The sequence below is a fragment of the Passer montanus genome, unplaced genomic scaffold (genome assembly GCF_014805655.1).
Source record: "Passer montanus isolate IOZ18808 unplaced genomic scaffold, ASM1480565v1 scaffold28, whole genome shotgun sequence".
In the NCBI taxonomy this organism is placed as follows: domain Eukaryota; kingdom Metazoa; phylum Chordata; class Aves; order Passeriformes; family Passeridae; genus Passer; species Passer montanus.
In genome coordinates this window covers 3,218,680-3,245,256 of record NW_024367483.1, presented here as the reverse complement: position 1 = coordinate 3,245,256, position 26,577 = coordinate 3,218,680, and the positions used below count along the sequence as shown (strand labels likewise).

Genomic DNA, 26,577 nt, shown 5'->3' with positions numbered 1-26,577 from the left:
AAGAAATGGGAAAGGACCACAGGGAGGGGTACTTTAACATCTATTGTTAACTTGGAAAGAAACCCTTCTTTCAGAAAATCTTTTATTTATTGTAAATCATTCCTAAAAGATTAGGAAATCAGGCCTGGGGGAGGGGGAGAGATTGTTGTGGCTTTCTTTCTTGTTCAGTTTCTTTTAGTATTAGACATTAACCCGAGTCTCCTCAGTTTTGCTGAGCCTCCATCCTGCAAACCACCAGAGAATATTTTTAACATACTTTGTGTGAACAGCCCCTCTGCATCCCATCGTGGGTGGGACTTCACAGCCTCCCAGAGGAGGGAAATGCCTCTCTACTCACACCAATGTCAATCTCCACACAGAGTCACACACATCCCCCCCAAAACACACACACATGCAAACCCCACTTTTGTCCCCACTGCTGGTGAAAAACTACCTGCAAGTCACCTACAGCAATGACTACTCTCCGGCTGGCTGCACAGGGCATGGAGCTGTGCTGGGAACGAGACTGGCTGACGGATCTGACCAGCACTGGCTGCACATCACCCCAAGGCAACAGTGTGCAGATGATGGCAAATTCACCTGGGCAAGAAAGGCCCTGCTCTCGCTTTCCTGTCTGCACTGAAAAGAGAGAAACAGTTGATGTTGTGTTTTCCTGTTCACAAGAGCACCCAAACAATCTGAGCCTTAATCAGGTTTGGGCTGGAACATGGGACTGTGCCTGTGGTTAAAATATTCTTCTGGACATCCACAGAGACTTATAGTTAATCTGCCTGCTTGAAGACATTATCTCCCATTAAAAACTCTGATGTGATGAACAAATCCTGTGTATTAGAAGATTCCAGCTGCAGGATGCTCTTGCCCTATTTAGAAAGTCTTTTCTCAAGTCAATAAGCAGGTATGAGGCAAGTATCACGCAGCCATAGAGATAAATGTTCAGCTCTATCTCCTATGATTAAAAAAAAAAAAAACCAGGGAGAAGAAAACGAGGGAGAGAACAGATACTGATTCAGAAGGGAAATCAGGTAAACAGAATCTGGGGAAGCATATGCTCATGCAACACATGAAAAATATGAATTCATACCAAACAAAGGTGGGAAATTTTGGCACAGAGAAGACTTCAGAACCAATGATTGCACAGGAATACTGCTTCCACCACATGGTCTCCATGCTTTACAGGGAACTGCTACCAGGAGAATTAGTCTTTAGAATTGCCTGATCCTTGCGCCTTTTAAGATTCTCAGCCATGTCTTTACACTCTCTTTGTATGTGTATGGGCATCTTTGACACCAATGAGAACAGACATGGCAGCAGCTCACAAAATTGCCAAACTCACCTCCTGCTTCCTTTCAGCCACCTGTTGAGCCCGGTACAAGCCACCAAGCCCCCTTACAGAGCCACACAGCCACATTCTCTGTGCTGCCTGCCCACAGCGCCAGGGCACGCATGTGCACCTCCATGGTGCAAAACCAAGCAAACAGAATTTCATTCCCAAAGCAACATTTCTGAGAAAGCCACGACCAGATGAAGAAAGCACCTCTCACTAGAAGCATCCTTCTCACAGGATAAATAGGAGGCTAAGTCTGCCCTCAGACAGACAGAAGAAGTCATCTGTCGCCAACACATACAACAGCTCTCCTGACATAACGGGCTTTTTGTGCCTTCCAGCACTGCTCCTCCAGCATCCAGCTGCTCAGGGTACCCGCCTGCTGCACAACAGGCCAGCAACATGGACAGATTCCACTCATGCTGCCCTTACAGGCAGCACAGAGTTCTTTAAGGGTAAAATTTCGCTCATGTCTCTCCTTCAAGGCTACGAAAAAATAGAAACAACTTCAGCATGAATTCCCCTCTAGACTGCCCAAAGAAACCAAGCCCCCACTGTACCGCAGACTGGCCCATTAAAGCGAATGGTTAAATCCTTGCTATGAAAAAGTAGGCGTTGTTGTCTGTTTTGCGAGGCAGAAATCAATATTCCCGCCTCCTCTCCTTCTGCTATTTCACCTTGAGATACTCATGCTCAGTTAGATGAGATCTGAGTCTTACTCACTGTTACTGCAACTTTTCTCTCTCCAGCATTTCACAGGGTCACGGGTGTTCTTGGAGTCCTAACCTGCCTGAGTGGTAATTTACCACTCAGCTCTCTAAACTGATCACCACTGGTGACTGAAATAGTGACTGATTTTCCTTCCAAATCACACCGCTGCAGCCATTTCTAACTATTTATCTACACCCTCTATCTCCGTCATTTTCCTCCCTGTGTCCTCCAATAACAATCCTCTTTCTGCCACAGCCTCTCTCTTCTCCGGACCCCTATAATTCACTCCCTGGTGCTAGCCTCTCCCGTACTGTGGCCATCTTGTAGAAATTATGTTTTATTGTGAAATGCCCCTTCTGCTCTCACTCTCCCTCTAATCTAACTGTGGGGGGTAGCTTGGTTAAGTCTATAAATTTGGGGAGTGGGGAGTTGGGCAAGAAGGCGAAGGAACTGGGTGACTGATGCTCAGCCCAGGCAAGCCTGCAGCAATGTTGGCTGGGGAGGGACAGGCAGGGGAAGATAAGCCAGTACCATACCACAACAGCTGCTCCTTCAACCAGGTTTCCCTGCGGCAGTTCAGATCCAGGGCCTGGACCGATTCCCACAGATCAGGTAGCAATAATGCCAGGCTGACTGGGCTGTTCTGATGAGCCCTCTTGGATGCAGCTCTGCCTACAATCATGCCTGCCTCTGTCACCTAAGGATTAGACAACTGCAATATGGTCTGTTTGGCACCATGCTTTAAATCCATTCATAAACTGAAGGCAGTGCAGAATTCAGCGCTCAGTTAGATAAGCCATGTCTCTCACCCACGATCATTCTCACATTTGTGCTTCATTTTAAAGCCATCTGACCACTGGCTCCCAGACAGATTTTAACATGTTCCTGTTGACCTCTAATGCCTCGCAACACAGAACCCTCCCCAGCAGACATATCACCTCTTATATTTCCTAGAAGCTGAAAAGACACCACGTACTCTAGCACAGGTACCTAGGAGAGTAGAGTTGAGGGTTGTTCAGTCTTTAGTTTGCCATTGTTTGCTGGTGACAGTCTGATGAAATTGCTTGAGTTATAATGAAGATAGTTTTCATTATCTGTCATTTAAAAATGTCAAGGGAGCTTAGACTGAATGGATAGGTGCAACCTGTTGTTTCAAACAGCTTTTGATGAAAGAAATACATTTCAAAAGTACCAGCCACTGATTTTCAGGTGTTATACCAAAATTACATAAAACAGAGAGATGCCTCCAAAGAAAACACGCAGATTCCCCCCCTTGCTCTTTAGATTAGACATTGGCTTATCATCAGTATGGTGCTGACTTTCTCCTGCAGTAATCACCAGCTTTCAGATCTGCAAGGTCTTAGATGATAGAGAACAATACCAACAAAACCAGGACTATTCATTATTAGAGGACACTTGAGAGTTTTGGCTTAGCTATATAAACACTTTGCTCTTGTTCTTTTCCATTTTTACTTATGCACTTTTATGGTGCAAACTGTGGACCACTTTAGCAACAGATGTCATGACTGGACATACTTCTGCCCAAACATTTTGTTAGTCCCTCTCTGCTAGTGGTGCTGGCCTCTCACAGCTGAACTGCAATAACAGACTGTGTGAATGTTCCCAGTCCATCTGAGCACAAAATCTGCCAGCTTATTTTAAATCATACCAGGCTATTCCCCAGCAGGAATACATCTGCTGACAATACCTGCCTTGCAGGTCCTGAGAGACACCTAGGACAGCATGCTTCTTTCCATCTATACCCTTTTATTTCAGAGAATCCATTTAACAAGTGAGCTGGTGCTGCACAAGGGACCAGCCTGGGTAATGGAACTCTGATGGCACACTCCCTGTCCCTTGACTTGCTTACAGCATGGGCTATTCCTACACACAACCTGCATCTTTTGCCTGCCCTCTCTGTCCAACCAACACAAAATTAATGCCAGCAGTCCACCCAGCATGCAAGAAATGCAGGTAATACTGTGTGCATTGTCCTTAGAAATCACTTGTATTTTTGGTAATTGCTTTTATTTGAGCATCCAGCATCAAAGAGTGTAGCAAGAATCTCCTGTAAACATTTAAATGCTGAAGCACAGATACCTTCCACTTTAGGATCTGATAACAGATTGCTGCTACTTTGTCCAGTGACACTACTTCAACCTGCCTAGATCCCATGCAAGTCAGCTGGCTTCCTCTTCCAAGTCCTTGTTTTCCCCATGTGCAGAGACTGAAGAGTCCCCTGGGTGTTCCTGCTCTTGGTGGTGTATATGATGTTCAAAACTAGGATGATAATGAGGAAGGAGAGAAGAACTGAGCCTTAGGATGGTGGCTTCTGAAAGTCACAGATGTGAGGAAGAAATAAGCGTTGTTTTGAGACCTGATCACTCCAACAGTTTTGTTTCCATTAGGACAATGTTTCCCAGGCATTACTTGAGTCATCCTTACAAAGTATCTCCCAAAGAAAAGGGTTTATGTTCCTGGCAACATGTTCCAAAAAACCACGTCCCCAGCTCCCTGCTGCCATAAGCAAGCACAACTCCAATGATTTCAATAAAGCTGCACTTTCTGTGGCCCTAAGGCTATAACACTACAGTAAACAAAGCCAAATTCCATAAGCCAGATGCTTTAAGGCCTGAATCCAAGTCTTCAACATCTTACAGATACAATCCACCAAAGGATGGCTGAACCCACACCATCAGCTGGCCCTCACTGAGACGTTTCAGCCACCAGCAGAACACGGACCCCAGGGCCTCATCCTGGGGCACAGAAATGGCTGGTGGACACCACCTGGCTCCTTGAAAGGGCAGTGGTACCTCACTCCTCTAGGATCTGGGCCAGCACTCTCAGCCTTCCTGCTGAGTCCTCTGCCCTCTCCAAAAAGAAAACCCAGTTCCCCACTCTAGTGGCCACAAGGATGAGTTTGAGAAATGCAGTGCTGACACCAAAACCAAACGACCTCACAATGTCAGCTGCTTACCACTCCAGTCTCTTCATCTCCCTATTGCACAGCTTGTTTTCCCTTTACATCTAAAACATCCCAACAAACACCGCTCAGTCCAAGGAAGGGCCAGCTCAAGGCTCTTGCCAGATTAGGCGTGGGATCCACTGGCACACGGTGAAAACAGACCCATGGCTCAGTTAGATGACAATGCACATCCTGGAGCAATAAGGATGTGATGATGCAGGATAGTTGCGCAGGACTGAGTGAACACAGCAAAGGAATGGTCTTTCCAGCTCCAGAAATGGTCCCTGAAGAGCAGCAGTAAGGGACTCTGGCTTGATAGTATAGTCTGGGGAATGTACTGCACACAGCTCCAGTGAGTAATGCTGAAAATCCATAGGCAAAGGAAATGTTTTAAAACAGAGGAGGAAAATCTACTTGAAATCAATACTGTGAAGGTCTCTAAAAGGAAACACTCTGCAAAAAAGGACACATTTGCCACATATAAATCTTTAATGATATCTTGTAGTTTTAACAAAGCATTAAAAACCCAAACAAACAAAAAAAAAAAAGGAACCCCAGTCGCTGTAATACACTTGAGAGAGCAAACATCCTCATATGGCAAAATATGATTTTCACACCTGGTAAATGAAATAACTCTGCTGCACCCCAAGGCCAGGGTTAGGGTCTAAGGTGAGCTGTTAATGGAAGGTTAGAGACCACAAAACGGCCCTTCAGGGAGCACCTTTCAGATGCTCTTTTCATGTACAGCAGTGCACAGTAATCAGAAGGCAGTGGCAGCACACACTGAAGTCACTGTCACTGACAGTGGTTCTAACTGTGCAGGCACCAGTTGATAGCTTGGATTAAGATAGCCAGCTCACGTGGCCATGCTCCTCTGACTCAGGAGAAGGCTCACGCTCCCGCAAGAGCAATCCTGTATTCTTTCATCTCCCTCCTGGCATGCCTTTTGCAGCACACCAGGGTTAACCACTCACCCTCTTCTCTCAGATGAAGAGTGAAGCTGCAGAGCTGAGACAACAAACTTTGCAATTGCACACAGCTAGAGCCTCTGCACCGTTAAAAGAAAAGCAAGCACAGAAAATCAAGGAAAATCCTGATCACAGGCCATGCTGGTAGGAACCCAATGACATTCAGAATCTGTCCTGTATCAGCATGCTAGACTGCTGGATCCAGGCAGGATGGAGACACAATTTGCCAATCATTCAGGAACATGAGAGAAGTGAGGCCTGTGGGGAGCCAACAAGCCCCAGAGGTACATACAGATATTTACAACAAAAAATCCAAGTGGAATCAGCAAGAGGAAGAAGCAGAGAAAAACACTACATGAACTAGCACCAACCAAGACACATGGCCTAACAAGACGCTTTAGAATATCTGGTTCCATAAATTAGACTGTGATTCCCAGATCTTTAGCTCCCAGCTCCTGCTGATTTCTGAGTATAAAGGGGATGTTTGTCACTCCCAAGATCAGACGCCAGCTCAAATGCCTTTCAAGAAGTACACAGATGAGCATGTTCCTAGGGAAGAACCAGCTACAGCTGAGCCTTCAAACGAGCACAAGGAGAACCTCCTGCCCACAGACAGGAAAGTGGTAACCTCCTTCACTTCCTTTGTGGCTTTAACCTAAACCACAACTCCTCCCTTTGGGTTAGAAGTCTCTTCCACTCATTCAGATGTTTGTCAGCTTGTCTCTCTAATACCCAGCATTCGTCACTGCCACATAGGGAAAAAAAACCCAGCTCTCTTCTTTTTTTCTCTCTCCCACACCCCTTTTACAGTTTCTTCCCTAAACAAGAATGGCTTCAATACATGGGAAAGCAAGTCTAAACTACAGCTCTTCAGGCACAGGCACAGAAATTAGCAATTGCAACATGAGGGGGCAGGGAGAAAGGAGACGTTGGCATACAGGCTACACCAACATTTGGGAATGCTGGCAGTGAAGAAACATTGCTGCCAGCAGGAAGAGTGATGCCAAAATAACTCACAGGGCTTTTCCATGAGTGCAAGCACTCCTTCCCAGCCCAGGGTGCAACATCCCTCCTGCTACCCAGGAGAGCTTCGGAGCATGGATGAGGGGTTGGAAGCGAAGGGCAGAGAGGGATGAGCACAGGGAAGAGCCATGGTGCCACTCGGGAGGCCCTCTCTTTGTCCATGCACAGGGAGGTGAGAACAGACCCCATGATGCCCAGTGTGGGGAAGGGAGAGGTGGCAGCTTCCCCTCGGAGATCCCCTCCTCTGCTGAATCCAGGTTTAAAGATGTGACAAACAGCAGCTCCCCCCCAAACTTATGATATCCTCTGGACCTCCCAGTCCAGAGGCTTAATCTTATGATACCCAGGTGATACCGGGGTTTTTAGAGACAACTGAGCCTCGTGAAAGATTTGAGCAGTTTCTGGAGCAGGCATTTTTTGCTACATGTCTTTACCAGGTGGTTACAGTGGGAAACTTCTCCCTCAGCTCCCATTGCAACACACAACCGGGCAGGCACACACGGTGCCAGGTGATGCAGTCACTCCCTTGCCACCTGCCACTCCCAGGACAGTTCAGGACTGTGTAGTGTGAAACAACAAGCTTTTTATTCCTTCAAGATCTTCAGAAATTTCAAATAACTGTTCTACATCTGATCAGGTTTAAAAAAAAATCCCAAAAAAGTAGTTTTCAAAATTTCTACCTAGAAACTGACTAAATGAATTAAATGTAAGGTTTCATTTTACCTTCTTGAAATGTTTTGTTTTGACAGGTTTAAAATTTTTCTCCATTTTTTTTTCCAAGATGAAACACAAAACTGGAGTCAACTTTTCCTGAAAATAGCAACAATTCTGGCAAATCAGCAATTTTCTAAGAAAAATTATCTCTGGAGAAAAATCCTAGCAAAACCTAGTTCTGTTATTTCCTCCCAACACCGCACAAGAATATGCCTCCACGGTGTAATTCTCCCTTAAGTTTCATAGCAACTCTGATTCAGACATATTGCACACACAGATATTAGAATATGCCTTTGACATCACCAGCACAATGCAAAACAGTGTATATACAATATGGCCAAGCAACGCTGCTATGGAAACCCTTGCTTTGAATTCCCGTGTATGGGGTGTTTAAATTCTTATCCCTAATATTGCTTTTACAGAATTCTGTGTACTTCATTTGCTCAAGTCATCTCCTTCCTTCTGGGAGGACTCTCCCTCCAGGAAAAGACAGATGCTTTTGTGGGTGAAGCAGGAGGTGATGAGACCTGCACTGCACTCCTGGTGCTGCCACATACACCAGCTCCATGAGCTGCAGAAAGAGAAGTAACTGATCTGTGCCTCAGTTTCTGCAGCTGTAGAATGAAAATAAGATGACGTGTTACTTCGGATGTGACTCCAATGTGCTTAGAAATCGTTTGTGACAGCCAGAGGATACATGCATTCCTATTTGTTACTTTCTGTAGGCGAGGAGTTACTGTCCTCTACAGACCTATGCTGATGATCTCTCTATGTTGGAGAACCAAATCAGGAAGTACAGTCGCCCACTCATGTAGCGAACAGATAAGTAATAAAGCAGCACACTTGCCAACTCCTAAGGAGGTGGTTTCTTAAAAAGACATAGGAAGCTTTCGTGTTTTGATGCTGACTAATTTCAGAAAGTTCCCATTACCGCTCTCTTCATTTTAAACTTCTTCAAAAAAACATGTTTACCTGATATTCTGAAGGGTCTTCTGCTAGGCAGGATCAGACCAGCCAGACTGAAGGTAACACTGCTGGAAGAGGACTCTTTGTCCATTTCCTCCAATTGCCAGGTGCTCCTGGTGGCCCTAGCAGTACCAGTGGCCATCTGAAACTGTGCCAGCTTCGTCCTGGGACGTACAGCACCACCTCCCACAAAATCTGAGCAGAATGTGCAACCTAATAACCATCACCCAGCAGCCAAACTCACCCCTGCAATCCAGCGATCGCAAATGCAGATTAACTCACTTGCATTTGTCTGATGGTGTAATTGCCAGACTGCACATTCAAATGAGTATTTGTTTAACTGTGTGATACACAGATAGAGCTGATACACTTGAGGCCAAGTTTACCCCTGTTGCAATTTCCCTAACTCCAGTAGCAATTACTCAAAGGACTAATTTGGCCCACAGTGTTTCCTAGTACATGTGATTCATCATTTCTTTCCTATAACAAAGAATAATACACTGTTTCAATCAGTGGTGATGTCCTGGCCTCCTTGAGGCTGCCGGACTCCCTGCTTAATCAGACATAAAACAAATCACTTGCAGAGGCAGAGGCGTACAAGCATGCTTTAATTACAATATTGTAACACCAATTAGAGATCTATCTAATCGAGGACTCAGTACTTCCTACTCGAGTATTACTCCCATGTTGGGATAATTACTGCTAATTAAGCTTGGAACTAATTAGGCCAAATGATCTCATTTATACCAACATAGATGACTTCTAGGAGTTCACACACGCACAAAAAAAAAAGTCCAAGGGTGATTTTATCATTCCTGGACCCATCAGCATTTCACTTTCAAAATGGACTGCCCTTTCCCAATGGATAATCCCTGCTAGAACTCAAGTCCCAGCTCTCAGATGATCACACATTCTCCCAAGGTGGAGAAACACTCTGAAGGTATTTCAGCTGGTTGGCCCAAGTCACCTTCTATTCTAAACGACACAGTGGATTAACAGAATCCAGAATCGTGTCCCATCATGGCCTGGCTCATTCCAAACCTCCAGGCCACTCTCACACAGTTATTGTTACAGTTCTCAGCGCACTTAGCACTACCCACACCCCCAGGATAGCTGCACACAATAAGGAGGTTTGCTGTAGGGTGTAGTGCAGTGTTCAGACAATAACTGCAAAATAAAACCCAAAACAACTCTTAAACACACCAACAGTCACAGGTACTTGCTGAATGATTTGCATCAATCCTGCTTAAAATTAGATAAAATACCAGCCGGTAATGGTAGCTCAGCTGTGCTCTAAGTGATGGCTGAGGGCAGGGGCTGACTCTGGCTAAGGGAGCCACTGTTTGTGCTACAGGACTTCCCATGTTCACAGCGTGACTGTACCTAACAAAGTAGGCTTCCTACTGCAGTCAGAAAAATAAAGGACAGCCCATGAAGCTGTGTTTATGTTGCAGTTTCTCCTCCTCCCCTCCCAGCCCCAAAATTCTGCACCAGCTCAGCACGGAGATTCTCAGGTTGAAGTGTCACCAAGGCAACTTCCATTTAGACCTGCTCTTGGCTCATGGAAACAAGTCACAAGCAGTAAGGAGGGTGTTCCCCGCCCAATGGTAGAACGTGGTGGGGTAAAACAAACCTTAAAAATAAAACCTTCACATTTTTTCTGGGTATTTCGGTGTCTATGAGTTAGCTTCTCACCCAAAGACAGTTTGCACCAATGGCATGGTTTCCTCCTCCAGTATTGGCTGATTTCAGATTCATGGCTGAGTGCAAGAAGAATGCCACCTACCAGAACACCAGTCCCACCTCCCTAAGTGACTGGACATTTTGAAAATGAAAGGAAGGACCAATATCCAAGAACAGGCTGGGGGCACCCATCTGTCTGCACTATGAACTTCACAAACCTACACAGTCTCCTGTCCCTGGGTACCTCAACACCTCTGCCTTGCCTGTTGCATCTGCAGAGGCTGCAATCCAGCAGGTCTGTGCTGACAGACACTACAGGTAACTCAGGAAGGGTTCAGTTACAGTCACTGCACATCCATTCTTCCAACTCCTGCCTCAAAATCAAGCCTTAAAGGACCCACTTCAAGGTGCAGCATTGCTTCCTCCTTACTTCTGCCTTTTTCTCACCAGCTGCCTTTATTACTCCTAAAGCTTCCTCCCTAAACACATCATTTTCTCACGCTTTCTTGTACCTCGGGCTGGAATCCTGAAGCTGCTGAACCCAGGAATTCACCATTGTCTCTAGGTCTTCTTCCAGCCTGCCCCTTTATCCTCACAGCAATCATTGTTCCCTGGTGAGTCACAGACACCCCCCCCCTTTCTCCCCTCCAAATGCCTCCTGAACAATCTTCTCTTTTCCAAAGCCTGTCAAAACTGAGCCCAGCAGGATTCCCTACACCAACCTGACCTGGTTACAATACCTCCTGGAACTGATCCTCCAGCTGTCTGTGAAATTTCTGTAGAAGTGCCACTTCTTTATGCAGTACCATTAGCAGAAGTCTAATAAATAATGCACAGGAATAACACAATCCCCAATAAACAATGTACTGCTTCTTCTCCTATTCTCTTAAGTGAGCAACATGGATCCTAAATCTGATCTCCCCCTCCAGTTGTTACCCAATCCTCATCTCAGCTACCAAACTCTCTCCTCCCTCCCCTAGCAAGCCTGTCATTCCTTTCTTCCCAGCTGCCAGAGGCTTCGCTGCTACCTCCTCCAGCCCAAATACACTGGCAGACATGAATGCAAGCGTCCACACAACACAAATGCAAACAGCCAGGCACGTCTCAGGTTGCATGTTGAAAATGCACGTTTCCATACACTGCAGCAGCCTATGGAAACACGTGCACAGCCCACTGAATATCATATTTATCTGGGTATCTGCTGGAACCCCTGAAGGAAGAGGTGAGCTGGAGGAGATCTTCTAATGAAAACAAAATCACTGAACCCGAAGTCTGGGCAAGACAGTGGTAGATATATGATCAGGGCAGTCTTCAGCAGAAGCACACATTGGGCCCAGGGGGCCTCTGAATGGCTTCTTTAGCGTTAAAAGGGAGGAATTCAGGAGCTTTAGATCAGAAGCACATCCCAAACGGGCATTAGACTCTAATAAATAAGGTGCTTTACACTGACTGAGTGCCAGAAACCTCCCAACATCCTCCCCACGGTCTGCATACAGGCATCTCTACAGTCGCTGGTGGCTTGGACGGCAGAAACCAAGCAAACAATCTCCCCATGTCACAGAGGAGGGAAAGGAAACAACATCCTGCTGAAGGAACATCAAGCACAGCCACGACAGACAGCACCATGAATTTGGTGCTTGGTGTCTGTTTGTAGGTACAAAAAGCCTGTTTTCCAGCTCTAATTTGGGATTGCAGTAAATCCTTCAGGACAGGCACTGTCTCTTCCCAGGGTCTGGACAGCACACTGCACAATGGGACTCCAGCCCCATATCAGCACTTCAGCATGCAGTGTACAAATATTTACTGTCACCAGCAGCCTGCAGAGAGAGGCTGTCTCAGATGGACCTCCCCAGGGGCATCTGCAGAGATGATGGAAGTCTGAGTCAGTGACCTAAGACCCAGACCTGGGGAGCTCACTGCAAGTAACAGTTCAGCATGTCCTCCTTCTAGACAGGTTCCCTTTTTTTTTCCAAACACTCACTGATTTGGAGGTTTTAGCACTTTTCTTTTCTGAGCAAATCCCATAATCTTATGGGGTCTGCATACATGCAGAGTTGGTAGCCAGCCCTGCATGGCACTAAATGGTCAACACTATATTTGAAAACAAGAGGCAAAAAGCACAAAGAAACACACACAGGCAAGAAATAAACAAATTCTCATTCTCCCAGCACACTAGCCATGGGAAAACATGCAGGGTCCCAGCAGCAAGATGGCAGGAGTGTGGGGATGTTGGCCGTGTCCCCTCACATCCTGAATACCTGGACTGGTTCCAGCTCCTTTTACAAAAGGAAAGCAAAGGGGCTGCTGCTTACTGCAGGCAGCTACCAGGTTCATAACCTCAGCCCTCCCAGGAGCTCAGGCTCTCGTTGAGTAAGGCAGGGACACATACCTAAGTCTGAGGTTTAGAAACAAGATGTATTTATTTGTTATTATTTTCAGTTATCTGAGTGCGGTAAAGGTCAGAACACTTATCTTCTGGGGTTGGTTCCTGCTCCCACTCATGTGGTTCAAAACCAATTGAATGATTTTCTGCATACTTCTCAGGCAGGGGAAAAAAAAATCCAGGGGGAATGAAACCTGATACAGGGCATTTTCTAAAGAGGATCTGTGGGAAACAAGGATCCACCGCAATGGGAGGAAGGGCTTGTGGGCATTCCTGGGTACCTCCTCCCCAGTCTCTGTTACACACAATGAAACATGAATAAAGATGACTGAGGAGGCCACAGCTTTTTACCTACATTCAAGCCTCAGCTGATATCAAGGACTGGAGAGCACAGTATCACCTACGTGATACTCCCAGAGCTGCATTTTGGGTGACAAGATTCAAGGACATAGCTGCATATCCTGTGCCCTGTGCACCGGCTGCTCCATAATCTCCAAGATTAATTTATGCAAAACATGGGAAGATGTGCTTTTTCCTTTTGCAGTGAATGACTTCATTAACCTTTCAGGAGCTTGCCAATAGTGAAGTAGAAGCAATGGGAAAATCACACTTCTGGGAAAAGGGGACTTCTGCCTTGTAGCTAAGAGCACATACCTGGGAGAGGCCAAAGACCAGCAAATGATGGAGCCTGGTTTAGGAGTCTGCCTTCCTGCTCTGCTCTCCCTCACACCCTCCAGTCTGTGCCCTGCTCTTGCAATGGTCCTCCTCCCCTGGCTTCTGACAGCTCAGGGCATGACCACGGAGACAAGGAAGCCAGATGGGAAGGCAAATGAGGCAGAGGGTTTTAGACAGAGTCTGGAGAGAGACCTAGCCCAGAGGCAGAGCAGGAGGGAAAAAGCAGGTAAAACAGGTGAAGCAGGTATGGAGAGGGAGAAAAACGGCTGTGGGAAAAACGGGAAAAGTTGCACAGCACCTCACATGAAGCACAAGGGAGATCATCCAGCATGCTAAGGAAGGATCGGAGTGTGCAGAGACACAAGGGAGAAATCAGGAACTGTCTGGTCAGAGGAACTGAGGCTCATGACTTTAATGAGTCTGGGACTGAGTGACACCTGAGAGGGGGAAATGTGCCACCCAGGAGTAGAGCTAAACTCCACTGGAGGCCAAAAAGTCACCATGCCCTGTTCTGTAGGACACTGGATGAAATTCAGCACGTGGCCATCTCCTTGACCTCTTTGTGCCTAGCTGTCAGGAACACCTCACGAGCCCTGATTTGGCTGTCTCTCCCATCAGCCTAGATGCAGCCACCTCTCCCTGCCTTGAGAAAGGGACTTCTCCATGCCATATGTCCCCTATGTGTGAAGAAAACAGAGTCCATGAGGGGATATAAAGAACCCACCATTTTTTAATTGCTGCCACTGGACTTGATCCTTGCAGCCAAAATCCTGTCCCTGAAGAGAGCTGGTTAAATACACCTCAAGCACCCTAGCTGACCTGGAGGAAACTCTATCCCACATCAGATAGTGGGATAGCCTCCTCCTGGGATCGGGTGGCTGTCTCAGGCAGATGGGAGAGGGGTTCTCCCTAAGGCAGTGACCCTGTTGTTCCTGTCCTGTTACAACAGCAGGACACTAAGCACAGGTCTCCCAGGAACATGGCACAGTTGTCTTGACCTGCTGGGCACTGGCCTGTGAGCTCAGTGCAACTCTCCATGGATGCACAGGGCTTCCCAGACCTTTGGTGCTCATCCTCTCCCTCCTCCACCATGGCTTTCCTGGCAGAGCAAAGGGCCCTGAACTCAGCTGGAAGTGACACATGGGACACTCATCCTCTCAGCAACCAGAGATGTCAACAGGCAGCCAGGCACAACACAATCCATGTTTTCAGAACAGAGTGTCTAGAGCCAGGGGGAAGTCAGGGGAACGAGAATAGGACAATGGGACCAGAGAAAGTCACAAGGTCATGTCCAAGGAGGTAAGGTGACGCCAGGAGACAACATTTGAGACTACAGACTTCACCAAGCTTCCAGGCAGAAACAAAGTGCTCAGACATTAAAGTGACAACCGTGCTGCAGCTCAGAACGGGACTGGAGGCAGCTCCACAAAGAGCCAGCAGCACACACACACATGGAAGGAGCCTCACCTTGCTCCCACCCTGCCTGGCCGGCCAGGGCTACAGCAGGGGGCTGTCCAGCTGATCTCATGCCCTGTCCTTGTCCCTCAGCCAGCCCTGCCACAGCTCCCAGGCAGCCTGGCCGCAGGGACACGCAGCCGGCAGCAACAAAAAGGGGTCTGTGGTGGAGACACACATAAGGGAGGAATTTGGAGGATAAACGAGAGGGAAGCGATAGGAGTGTGCGGCGCATGAATAGTGGGGGAGGGTAGAAGATACAGGGTGAGAGAAGAAAATGACATGAACAGAAGGAAGAGAGCTGCAAATAGAAGGGGATATGGAAACAGCAGAGAGAGACAGATTGCAGGAGCGGTGGAAGTAGAGGAGACCTAAAGGGACAGAATATAATAATAACAACTCTTAAAATGAGAGGAAAAGGGGAGAGAGGAGAGAGAGAGGAAAAAAGGTAGAAAGGAGAAAGGAGAGGGGTGAGGGGAGAGGGGAGGGATTTATGATTTCCTGGAGAGGGAAGACAAATGCCCTGCATGTTTTTCTCCTTAGTTTTCAAAGGTTTTGTGGAAGCAGAGTGAAGACTTGTCATCCTCATTTGAAGAAGGGAGAAACTACGGCACAGAGACAGAGAGGCAGCGAATAAGTGAGGTGGTAGAAAGAAGCTGGGCTCCCTACTTTGAGTCTTCCATCAAAGACACAGGTGAAGAACAGTCTAGACTTTCTTCTCCTGAGCAAACCACAGAGAATCCACTACTCAAAGATGGCAGGAAGAGATCCTGCTAGAAAAGTAAGAGATAACCCAAAGTAATGTAAGAAAATTAGGGGTACCAGCTTTTTTTTTTTTGCCAGCACCACCAAGATCTCGGAAGATCTGTGTTTAGATGTATTCAGGGTAAATTAACCCAGAACACACCAAAATGAGCACTGGCTGAGGGCTTATGTGGGGAGCTGCCCACAGGGAGATGCTGCAGTGTGGGTTCAGGCGCTTGCTAACCCTCCCAGCCCACAGCCAGCTGCAAGGAAAATGGAAGAAGGATGCATGGGAGGCTGCACGACCGGGCTGTGCTCCTGCAATGCTGACTGATGTCTTTTGTTTGCAGCTTCTTTTTTTATGTGTCTAAAATTTATCCAGTTTAATTTGTACCACCTTTGTGTTTCAGCTGCCACTATGGAAAACAGGTTTTTTGTGCCTACAAACAGACACCAAGCCCCCAAGCACACACACACCCCAGCCAAACATAGTTTGTAAGAGCCCTGAATAAACCAAATACCTGGTGCCTGCTTGAACTCCCGCATGCACTTGGGCAAACAGAGCTTCCCTGCACACAGGAACCCAAAGGATCCAGCATTCTCCTAATCTCAGACTACACTACTTTATGGCTTGCTAGCACAAGAATTGTCTAGGATTCCCTCATCAATGAGTGACGAAGGTCTCTCTGCTATAAATTGATGTTAATGGCAGGTTGTGTACCTTGTTTGCTTATTGCCAAGGAGGAATGTTTGCCGTGGCTGTCAAGTTTACAAAAGTATTTCCATGGCTTCAGACAGCTTGGCATTTTTACATGCAGCTGAGAGAGTGGGTGAATGTACAGATGAAAAATTGAAGAAACATTATTGAGGTTGGAAAAATAATATCTCCTAGCACCACCAACGTGGCTTAGAAAGGCCAGGAAGGTCAGCGATATTTCTGAATAAAAGGCATTTTTTTGCCACCGGGGGTTTCTGAAGAGCTGGCAATAATTAAGCATTACAACACCTTTCTGAAGTAGATAACCCAGTGGAGGCCATCTGAGGTTAAAGGACTCGCCCGCGATCACACAAAGCAAATCAGAGGCAGAGAAGAGAATTAAACCCAACAGGCTTAGCTTCCATGACCCAAGTCCTACACACCTGGCTGACGTCCAGATGGAAGGACAGGAGCTGCACCAGCTGTGGACCTGACTGTCAAGCACAGGCCTTCCCAGGCAGTCTAGCAACTGGGCAAAGAGCTGAGCGACAGGCACCCACCCCAACTTCAGACAGTAATTGTGAAAACAAGTGACAGAAGGCTGGGAAGCAGTGCCTAGTTACCAGCCACGGTGCCAAGTGGATTAAATATACATCGATAGATTCAATTACAAAGAGCAGCATGCAAAATGGAAGTGATTGCAGTCAAGGACCCAGGATGGCGAGAAATAACCACAAAATAAAATCAGGGGTTTCGGTAAGGAGAAATCCATGCTTCCAGAACTCCAGGAGAAAGTTCAGCTGTCAGTCCCCAGGGGTACTGTCCCAGGCCACCCCGGGCTGGGAGGGTACAGTGACACCCAAGCCCTGAGGGCTGGTGAGAAGCCTGCAGGACTCAAGTTTAGTGGGCTGAGAGAGATCCATATCACCTAATGCTGAGCAGCCCTTTGTTATCACTGTCACCAGAGAAGCTGGAGAGTGAAGTGCAGAGAAAGTGAGCTGTTCTACTGTGTCCTCCCCCCCAGCTGCCTGCATCTCGCTGGGGCAGGGCTGAGACACATCACTGAGTGAGGAGGAGAAGATCTGCCTCACACTTTGGGGGTCCTGGGCTGGAATATCCAAGGATATGGATGCTTCCTAGCATGGATATTCAGCCTTGCATCCATCTGTGCCCTAATGCACGGTCTGTTTTGGGGGGCCCTGAAAGTACTGGATTTGGCAGAAGGTAAGGTCAGATCCTGACAGCACTGACAAACTCAGCAGTTCAATACTCCTCTGCAGGATCAACAGGACCTCACTCTGCTCTCCTTCACCCATGCATTTCCCCAGGATTTCAAAGCGTTATGGAATTTTCATTGCAACCCCCCAGCCACCTCCATCCTGGACTTCTCACGACACATGCACTGCCACGATCACTAGTAAAAGATTTAACTTCCTTCTTCTTGGAGCAAAAATAGAAAGGATAATCATTCAGCACTCCATTTTTCAGGTGACACACAGCTGTCACCTGAAAAATGCAGGTGAACACAGTTAAATGCAAAGGCAAGTACAATCTCAGACCATTTTTTGGTACCCGGAGAACTAGACCAGCAGTGTTTTGCATGCAAGATTACAGGTCCGTGTGTAGTTGCATTTTCACATTCCATTACTGCAATTGCACACAGCCAGTTACGTGCCCTAGCAGCAGCTTACAAAAGCAATTGCTGCTAAACATACAAAATCCAGCCCCCAGATGCACACGCGCAAGACTAAAAAACTGGTCCTTATTTTTCTGCCACAGAAAAGACGTGCATTTGCTGGCTGCGCCTGCTCCCTGTGCAAACAGCACACCAGCACATTTCCTTGCATTTGTATGTTGAGCCACATATTCATTCAAGCTTTGCAATAACCTAAAATGCACACAGCATTCTGCAATTAGAAGCATCCCAAAAATGCAAAAAAGGCCCCAGTTTTTGCATAAAAAATTCCTCTTCCAGCAAGCAACTGTAACCACCTCTCCAGCCAGAATGTACTGTCTGTTTAAGGCTCCAGAGAACACAGTGCTTACCCTTTAAGACAGCAAGAGATGAATACTTTTTTTCATTTAAACTATAGGGAGTTTTACCTAGATAGACTGCAATTTCCTGAGCTCGAATCTGGCAAAGTGCCCGGGGCTAAGACCACTCCCCCTTCTTCTTTTGGCAAAAATTACCATGGCGTCTTTAATAGTCAGAAGTAGTTTTTAGGGTTTTGTTTTCACAAAAGATGCTGAGAAAAACCCAGCTGCAAGCAAGCAAGCAAGCCCGGGTACTGCAGAACTTCTAAGAACTAGACTGATGTTCAACATCTGAAGAGTACTATCCCCAAATACTCTACCGAGGGATGGTTCAGTTCTGAGTCACAGGGAAGTGGACTGAATCACAAATAGCCATTCCTGCTAACTGCTCTCACCCCCCCTCACCCAGCCCAAGTTTACAATCCAAGCAGTGACCAGGTTGAGGTTAGCTTGGGAAAGCTGATGAGATCACAGTCTGGGGAGATACAGCCTCAGACAGCCTCAAGATTCTCTTAACCGGCTCCTTGTTTCGCGTGGATACACGGACAGCAGTCGTTCCACCAGGTTTACCATATGTTTATAATATTGTTGTCACGGGAATACATGTCCAGTCCATGTCACTGGCAAGTTGTGCTGTTTTCTGCTGGAAGGACAAAACAGAATTCACTGCCCAGCAGAGCGCCGAGTGCGCGCATACTTCCAGCAGAAGTTGCCGTCGCGTGAGTCACGCTCGGTGCAAAACCACACGCTCTGCCCGTGGGCTGGTGTGCGAGCCCGCCGCGGTGTCTGCGCACACACACACAGCCCTTTGGGGTCACACACTGCAGCAGGAAGCTCCACGCCAGCTTTAAGGCAATTTGCCTAAGGCTGCCCAGCAGATCTCAAGTTGTGCGAGACCTCCACGTCCAATGGCCATTTCTCACATGGGTCAAGTGAAGGATAAAGCAGGGCCTCAGCGAGGGTCACAGCTCTGCATCACATAGAAAAAATATTTGCTTCTCCACGTGTCCCAAGATGGTGCTTAGGGCAGGGAGTTGGCTTGTGGGACACAGGAGTTGCATGTTTGCGTGCGAGAGACTTTGTCAAAACTACGGCGCCTGGGCTGCCTGCACCCTTAAGCACCAGTGGTGCTCCCATCTCCAGTGGCTCAAGTGGCTCTGCCACGCAGAAGCGGCACTGAACAACTAACTGCTGAGGAGAAATCTCTTGTCTGGCAGCCCCCAACAAGATTCAGGCTGAAGGAGTGAAATACATTTTGTTTACTGCCAGCCCCACCAACTCCTGAGCTGCCACTGAAGACCTCCGAAGCAAGAGCAGCTGACTGGAACAGCACACCACCAGTTCAAAGGAAAACCGATTTACCCATTTAGTCTCCTTCCTTCCAGACATCAGCAAACAGCATAAGAAATGGCCAACTCCCCTCCCCGCCTCCACCCCCCCAGCCCTGACACGTTGCCATTTTCTGTCCCCGTCTCCATGCAGCCCGTCACATCCCATGCCGCAGTTGAGGAACGCCGTGCAGGGTTTAATTGTGCACACGTTCTCCGGGGAAGGGCGGCATGGGATGTCCACAAAGGAGCGGAGGCAGGAGGCCAAGGCTGGTTATTGGCCTCGAGTCATACTTGCTGATTGGCGCGTCAAGGATTTTAAAGTGCATTGCTGATCAGATCAGCAGCTTGTCCTAGAAGGAGAAAAGTGACATAAAATATGCACAAGCCTTCCTTCTGTCCTGACAGCAGGTTGAGTTTTCAGATGATGTGGAAACAGCAGCCTGCTCTCCTCCCCCCAACATGGTCTCCTCTCCTGCCTTTGCTGCAGCGCTGCCGTCTTGTTCCCGACTCCAGAGACTCTGCTCCCTCCCCAGCCTTCATGCCGAGGCTCAGACTCTGGCCAAGGGGCTCCATGCCACTGTTTTTATGCCCACTCAGCCCTTGGCCTTTCTTCTCAGCATGCCAAGCAGGGGCTCATTAGTGTTCCCTGTTGTTAAGCTTTTGTGGCTCAAGCCCGTCCAGCGCCAAGCTGGAACAGAAAGGCCATCAAATCCCCATCCAGGAGGGTGCAAAACTTCCCTGTGCCGCCAGCCCAGCTGGAATTCAAACAGGTGATCCTGGGGAGGAGAGGTGGAGCGTGCACGCGTGCGATCTGCGTGTGTGGGAGCAGCATGTGAGCTCAGCCTGCAAGGAGCTGCTGCTGCTCCAGCTTCTTCTCAAAGAGAGTGACCTGGGGTACATTTGACCTGAGCTCTGTCCTCTGCACGTGCACGTGTGTAACACTGCATTTGTGCATGCGAGACACCTGTGGTATGTCCTTGCCCCGTCATGGGAAGGCTGCCACGAGTGGAAAAGCTAAAACATGTCACATACTGGTTTTAAGTCTCAGCCACCTCACGTGCAGTTGGTGCTGTCGCAAAGTTGGCTGCCATATACTACTGCTACCAAGCTATCCTGTAAACTGAGGAAAACACCAGAATTGGGCCGTGTCTGTGCAGGATCCACGCTCACAAGGTGTGCACGTTGCCCCTCAAGAGGAAGGATGTGCGACACAGGCAGGTGTGTTTGCACAAAGTTGCTGTTTCCATGTGTGTGGAGGTGCTGGGTGCGTGGAAACACAGATAAAGCAACACAGGTTTATTTCATCCCCACACTTCTTTTCACAAGGGACAGGTGAATTTCTCCTTGCTACTGTCAGATTCCAGCAGAATAAACAGAAATTTACGAAGATATTTTAACAGAAGGCCACTCTACCAGAGAAGCCACCTATGGAAAAGGCAAGCCACATGCTCTCTCCTCATTCTCTCAAATGCAATTCTTGTCCAAGTCACAATCACTCCAGCTACAAAAATCTCTTCCCCTCACCAAATGCCCCAAACTCTGCCAAGTTAGAAAACTCAGCCTCTGTGTTCTTCCATATTGGAAAGTCCTGCTACATCACACTCAGCTTAGCTGCACTTTAGCCTTGCCCATGCCCTGATTCAGTTCAAAATTTCCCCTTTTTAAAGCCCTCCAAGGAGACGGTCCAACGTCTTCCTTAGACATCCTTCCTCCCTGCTCCCCCATCTGTCTACGTCCCCTCTACATGGATTTTTCACCCAGCTTCAGACCCAGAGGTGCTGGAGCCACCTCCTTCTTCTGCCCAGGTCCAGCTGCCTAGAACAGGCATTTTTCCTCCCTACCTCATTGCCTGACAAGTCTCCTTTCAAACATGATTTGATACTTCTCCCCCTCCTGTGCCGATAAACCTCAGAGTCTCTCTCCCTGCTTCTCACATACCTCCATCACTGGACTGACTATAAGGCATGTGGGATAAAGGTATCATGGAAAACGCTACAGCAAATCACAGGGTTTTGCTTTGATTCTTCTCCTGCTTATTTATTTATTTTTTGAAGGGAGGTAACAAGTCAGAGAGAAGCTGGCTGAGATTTCTGCCGTGCATTTTTTTTGCAGCAGCAAGATCCTCCATCTTCCTTGCTGGATTGAATAGGGTCTCAGGACAATTTAGACTCCCTCCCCCATCTCCCATTCCTGCTCATATTCTTCAACACATGATGCTCTCCTCCCAGCGTTGACTGGGAAAGCACATATCCTCACTCTCTCCCCCTCTTCCAGCTCCTGCCTCGCATAGGTTGTGCCAGGACATTAGGATGACGAACATTTGTGCATCTTGGAATCTTGTAGCTTATTTTTTAACAAAACAACTAGAATCAACGAAACCTGAACGATGGCACACGACAAACTTAAAAGACCTCGTGAGGATGCACCCAGCATTTCAGGAGGCTTTCTGTGTCTCATGCCACAAGGAAAAAAAACATCCCTCAAATTTAACCCAAAGCCGGTGCCGATACTGTGATAAGCCCGGGTGTGAGGAGAAGGAATTCTCTTTCCTTTGCCTTTTTTTTTCCCTTTTTTTTTTTTTTGGTTTTTTTTTTTTTTTTTTTTTGCTCTTGCACATTATCACCTCACCAACAGTAGGATAACAGCTACAAAACCTCCGGCAAGAGAGCAAGCAAGCAGGCTTCACGTTGCTGCTCTCACGCCGAGCTCGATATTTACTCGCTGATAAACGGCAACTGTAAATACATCTCATCTAATCTCCCGACATCCAGGAGGGGAAAAAAAAAACATCTCCCATCCCCGCGGCGATCCGCCTGGCTCCGGGATGGAGGGCTGACAAAAGACCCCGGCTTTCCGCCCTCCCCCGCGGGGCAGCGGGGCAGCGGGGCCGCCCACGGCTCTGCCCCCGGCCCTCCGCCCGCATTAAACCCGCCGGGACAGAAGCCAACAGGTGGAAGGCGCTTTTTGTCCCTTCCTCGCCCGCTCCCGGGATGCCCCGTGCCTCCCCGCGCCCCTCAGGCGGCGGCGAGCCGAGCTGAAGAGCTGGGGGGGGAAACTGAGGCACGGCGCCGCGGCCGCCGCAAAACTTTGCAGCGGCGAGCCGGGGCCGGCGGGCAGCGGCCCGGGGCCGGCGCGGCAGGCTGCGGCTCGGAGCCCGCGGCCGGCCTTACCTGCCTCAGGCGGCCGGGGCGCGGGGCGGCATGGCGGGCGCTGCGGCAGCACCGGGGCAACTCACGGGGAAGCCGTGCCGGGCCTTTTGTCTGCGCGGGGCGGCGGGGCGGCGGGGCCGCCTCCCCCCGCGGGCGCCGCGGCGCTTGGTACGGCCCAGGCATTCATGCCAAGCGGCTTTCACACATGGAGGCTTGTCTCCAGCGGCTGCTGACAAGCCACAAACAAGGCGGCCCCCTCCCTCCTCCTCCCGCCTCCCGCCTCCCTCCTCCTCCTCCTCCGCCGCCGGCCTCCTCCATGCGAACTCCAACTCCGGTGACAGGCGCGGGCGCTGCTGCGAACATGGCAGGAGCCCGCGTGTCCCCGCGGCCGGCCGGGATCGGGGCATTCCGATCGGGGCATGCCGGGCCCGCTGCCGGCCGCCCGCCGAGTGGAGAGCACGGCTCCGCCGCGTCCCGCCCTCGGCCGCCAGCCATGGCTCCCAGCGCCCCGGCTCCTCCAGGAGCCAGGAATTCGCCCCGCTTCCCCCTTTCCCAAGGTCGTGCAAATAACCGAGCGGCGGGGACCCAGCGCCCAGGGCCCCGGGGTCAATTCCATCCCGCAGTGGGAAGCAAGGAAAAGGCGAGGGAGAAATCACAAAAAACCAAGCCCTCGTGCGCTCCCAAAAAATTTTTGCAGCCACCCATTACTGTAAAAAGAGGGAGAGCCCAGTTGTTCTGGGAGAAAGGTGTCACAAGGCATGGGCAGCTCTTAGAACCCAAGACACCCAAAAGAGGCCTGGCCCAGCCACGGGGCCGTGTTGGGTCCAGGCTTGCAGAGATTTGAGCCAAGTTTTGTCCGTGGCTTCAACCACTTCAGGTTTGCACGGCCTCCATCCAGCAAAAGCCAACCCAAAACACAGCCCCTGTGAATCATTAAACCCTGCTGCCTTGCGTACGGGTTCAGCAGGGTTCAGTCGGCCCAGAAAGCAAACCACATGACCGACTGTCATAAGTTTCGTAACAAAACCACAAAACTCAATCTCAAAAAACACATCCCTGTCCAGGGATAACAAAAGATTTTTTTTTTTTTTTTGTCCGAGTCTCACCAGTAAAGGTCTGGTGGAGCCCAGAAGAGTGTTGCACAAGAATCAGATGGTTTCATTTAATAAAAGTAATTATAATAATCATAATAATCACCAGTTGGATAGCTTTTGTTGTCCAATGATCTCAAAGACATTTTACTAACCCAGACAAGTATTTTTATCTAAATTTAACAAGTGGTAAAAGATTTGGACAGATGAAGTGACCTACTCAAGGTCATCTTCTGAATCTGTAACAGAAGGGAGAATTTTTGAACTCAAGTGCTCAACAGAAAAGCCACTTCCCAAAAACAGAGCTCCTACAATTCCCCCAAAACTCAGAAAAGTTTTATTCAAGCCGCAGTTTTGCTGAAAGAAGTTTTAACCAGGTCTAATTTGTAGCTTGGGTACTAGGGCAGATGCAGATGAGTTTCTTCCCAGGAAAGAGAAACGGAGGTCAGGTGGTGAAGGAAGACTGCAACCAAGGTTGACTGAGGGGAAAGGAGAAGGGGAAGAGCAAAGCCAGGAGAGAAGGCTGGAAAATCAGAGACACACCTACAAATTTCCCAGCTGGAAGAGCAGGATAGCTCCAAGAGATCTGGGTGAAAGGTTCGAAGGCTATGTGAAGAATATAAAAAGGTGGAAGAAAGCAGAGTCTGGAATTTGACCTGCAGGAAAACCAAGTCACCCACTTGCAGTCGGGCACTTGAGAGTTGGTGGGGTGCACTCACACCAAAGCCTTGGCCAAGGTGTCAGCCCCAAAGAGGCTGCTCAAGCACCCTCGCCTTGGCAGAGGCTGGGAGCTGGCCCTCCAAAGAGGATGACTGCCACACTCAGCCTGTTGGAAGCAAAGCCAGAGTAAGGACAGAGTAGTCATCATGTCCAGCTTCATCTCCCAGTCTCCACAGCAGGACACAGGGCAGCAGCTGTGCCTGCTGGTGCACAGGGTGCTGCAGAGCCTGACATTCATCTCCAGGTTCTGGAGTCTTTAAGGGGAAAAAAGCCTCCCTGTATTGTCACAGGTTGAAGCCTGATGGTTTCAAGTGTCCACGTTCTGCTAATGGGGTGAAACAAGCTAAGTTTACCTTCTCTGGGAATGTTTTCACCCAGTGGATAGCCTTTCTCCACTGCTCCAAATCTCACTCTTTTGAGTCGCTTTCCAACCTTGATGAAGATGACTTGGTCTTCCTTTCCCATCCCTGGACTTCCTAATGCCTAATCAGCTCATGGTGAGGCCATATCTTCTAGTAACTGCTGGGAGCTGCTGCTCTTGGCAGGGTGGATTTTCCCCTCTTCCTTCATTTCCATAACGTTTCCCTTCTGTTTGCTTTCCCATTGCTCTCCCCATGGCCGCAGTTCAGGACAGCATGTAAGCACATGTTTAATCTCATTGATCTCGTGGCACTCCGTGTACGAAGGAAAACGTGGGTCCCTTTGCCCAAACTTAGGAATGTTTTGTTAAAGAGACATGAGGTACAAAGTTGGAAGTGGTCACCCAAGGGTGGACTGGAGCATGGGCTTCCCTTTCTCTCTGCTGAAAGCTCAAACAGCCAGGCTGCTGATTCCTGCGGGTGCTGCCTCTCCTGGGTGTGTGTGTGCCCAGGGAAGCCACAACGCTTGTAGGAAAATCATAATGCCTGTGGCAGAAGAGGTGAGCATGCCCTCTCCAGAACAGCCAGCACCCTGGGAGCTGGAGCACATCCATGGGACATGCAGACAGGAAAGCCCTGCAGGAGAGAAGGAAGCACAGGCTGGGTCTTCCATATATCCTCCATGGGGGATTTAACCCCTTTGGGCAGTGCACCTTAAAAAGAAGGGTCAGCCTCTCTGGGGGCTCACAGAGATCCCATCCTGGAGTTATGGTCCCCGAGGCAAGGAGGAATTTCATGTCTGGCCTTTTCCTGCTGCTGCTGTTGTGCTTAGCCTTGTCAGTGGGAGCCTTTCCCAGGGAGGTGCAGAGCAGAGCCATGGGGCCCCATGGTCAAACCTGGTGGGTGTGAGGGGTCTGGGCATCTCCAGCACATGGCATGAGCTAAACCAGGATTTACTGGATCACATCTTGCACTGAGGTGTCTAAACTCCACCTGGGTCCTGCTTTAGGAGACTAGGAGCTTCCCTTTATTTGACTCAAGTCTCAAGTAAGAATTGTCATGTCCCTTTCTTGGCACATCTATAGGTTTAGATGATGGTGAAATATTTGGGGGACAGCAGGAAAAATAACCCCTTTTCACTATGTGCATGTGCAATGTCTTAAATAAAAGGACCCCAACCCCAGCTCTGTAGAGGTGACTGCTGAAAAACAAGCAGCATGGCATAGGGGAGTCTGGCCCCCATACACAGGAATATACCTGTGTTTCCTTGCCTGCTACACTGAAGCTGTTCCCTCCTCTACAAACACATCAAGGATGTGTAAAAAACCCCTCTGTTTGTCCTGTTTTCCAAGCAGGAATACATACACTGTATAGATGTTCTGTGAGTATGGGGTGGTGTAAAAAACCCCTCTGTTTGTCCTGTTTTCCAAGCAGGAATACATACATCTGCACTGTATAGATGTTCTGTGAGTACAGGGTAGAGCAGACACCTTCAGAGCACACTGGGCAAACTGTACGTATGCAGATCATCTGCACAGCAGGTCTGACAATTTTTGGATTCATTAGACATAGTGTGTGAATGCTA

At 48.6% G+C, this 26,577-nt stretch overlaps 1 protein-coding gene across 1 annotated transcript in view; it reads right to left on the bottom strand.

Annotated features, from left to right (window-relative positions):
• Positions 1–22,969, bottom strand: part of BCL9 (BCL9 transcription coactivator) — a 56,679-nt gene extending 33,710 nt beyond the window's left edge. Inside the window, exon 1 of the mRNA XM_039713194.1 lies at positions 22,844–22,969. The gene's annotated coding sequence lies outside the window, so the exon portion shown is untranslated. The remainder of the gene's footprint in view (positions 1–22,843) is intronic.
• Positions 22,970–26,577: the final 3,608 nt, after the last annotated feature.